At 43.1% G+C, this 2122-nt stretch overlaps 1 pseudogene; it reads right to left on the minus strand.

Moving 5' to 3' along the window:
* Window positions 1-1256: 1256 nt before the first annotated feature.
* Window positions 1257-1802, minus strand: LOC114501889 (annotated as a pseudogene).
* Window positions 1803-2122: the final 320 nt, after the last annotated feature.

A 2122-nucleotide genomic window follows, 5' to 3' on the forward strand; every position in this document is an offset into this window, starting at 1 on the left:
TGGGACCGCTCTGAGCATCTCGTGGGAAGTCTAATGGAGAGTAAGGGATTTCTCAGAGCACTTTAGGATGGAAGTATTCCGTGGAGATCTGTGCAGTGTTTATTCACTCAATTGGCCTCCTGAGTGACAGCCCACAGCTCACTACAGGCCCCCTGTTCTCAGCCCTTTTCATCATGAGAACATCTGACCCTTCTATATCCAGGTCCTCCGCCTCAAGAAAGTTTTCACGGAGGAAATGCAACCCTGCTCAAATGCTGAATGTGCTTAGCCAGTCTTTCTCTGCTATTATCTGAGTAATTATTCCCACCCTCTTCTGTATACTTACATATAACATAAACAATATTTCCATAGCACTCCTGATCTAGCATTTACAAGCTGTTGTAATAAGGGTGAGGTGCTGATGAAGGAAGATCGTTCCCCAGTCCCTCACTCAGACAGATGAAGAACTGGAACCAGGGTCTATCTCGTTCTGCCACTTATTGGCGAAATGATCTCGGACAAGTTATTTAATCCCTCTGAATCTCTGCTCCCTCAGTGGTAAAACGCCTGCAGTGGTGTCTGCTTCCAGAGGGAAGAGGTAAATGAGATAATCTGTGCAAACACCTAGAAAGTACCTGTCCCTAAATAATCGATCGATAAATGCAGCTGCAACTACTCTTGCAGCTTATTCTTTTTTATCTTAATACCATCTGAAAAGGTTGCCAATAGTACAGCTCTCCCCATTCTACTGTACTGCTGTTTGAGCAACTGACTTACTTACTGGGTAATGAGCATTTTAGTTTCATTGTATTATTCGTTTAACTGTACTTGTTGTTCACGTGAAACTGCTAGAGAACGGTGATATACGTAGCTTCGCTGAGAGTCACACTAACCTTCTGCTCACTTTGCACAGCAAAATGCCAAAATTTGAAATGAGAGGCGCCCACGAGAACAGAGAATGAAGCGGATTCAGTGAGGAGCTCGGAGACAATACAAAGCAACTGAAGTGACTCGCTGCCTTAGTTCACTCGCTGCCTTAGTTTACTCGTCTCACGCTATCCCTCCCATTTCAAGTAAGCCAATCAAAGACCCCCCAAAAACCACCTCTGCTGCAAGATGAGAAATCATGTGAAATGAAACAGCACATTCCATTGCTTAATATTCCCATAAAAAGTGGAAGAGATATAAGAGCAAAAAGCAACAGTAATATAATTCAGAAAAAGAATTACTCTAGAATGCAAGGGGGGTAACAAACCTTTTAGACACATTGCTCCTTATTTTTTTTTAAATGTTACTTCATGTCTTTTATTAACCCATGTATGGTGACTTGTCTTCTGGTTTGTTGAAGCAACAGGCCAGACAGCCTTTGCCACAATACTGTCTGTCGAAGTGGCTGGCCGTGAAAACTCCAGCACCACGTTCCTCTGAAGGGCACTCTACAAAGGCGACTGATTCGGCCATCCTCATCCACTTTGTCATACTTCAGGACAGCTTAACCTTCTTTCTCTTATGCTCATTCTTCTTGGGAGTGGTGTAAACTTCCTCCTCCTTTTCTTAGCACCATCCCGAAGTCTCAACGCAAGAGGTAGAGTGGACCCCTTTGAATATTGTAGTCAGACAAAGCGCATCCATCTCCCGGTTCCTTGCCAGCAAAGATCGGTTTGCTGATCAGGAGGAATTCCTTCCTTATCCTGGATCTTGGCCCTTACATTTTCTATTGTATCCAAGGGTTCCGCCTCGAGAGTGATGGTCTTCCCTGTAAGGGTTTTCACAAAAATCTGCATCTTGGCGGCCACTCCACCACAGATGGCAGATCGGAAAGGGAGCTGCTCTTTATTTTCAAATAAAGAATATTAAAATTCCTTGAAAAAAGTTTAAAGAAGAGATAAAAGAAAATCTAAGGAAACAGACAGAGATGGAGAATTAGCTGTTAGCTCTCAGGAAAGAAAGAAATAATGGCTTAGCCCTTGAGAGAATGAAAAAGAAATCCGCCATCCTGGGAGTAGCACAGTTTCGTTTGAATCTCCGCACTACCACTTACTAGCAGCGTGAACCCTAAGCAGGTGGAATCCCTCACTGAGCCTGTTTCCTCATCTATAAAATAAAGATAAAACTTACTTCACTGGGTTATGATAAGAATTAA

Source organism: Phyllostomus discolor, chromosome 7 (assembly GCF_004126475.2).
Source record: "Phyllostomus discolor isolate MPI-MPIP mPhyDis1 chromosome 7, mPhyDis1.pri.v3, whole genome shotgun sequence".
In the NCBI taxonomy this organism is placed as follows: domain Eukaryota; kingdom Metazoa; phylum Chordata; class Mammalia; order Chiroptera; family Phyllostomidae; genus Phyllostomus; species Phyllostomus discolor.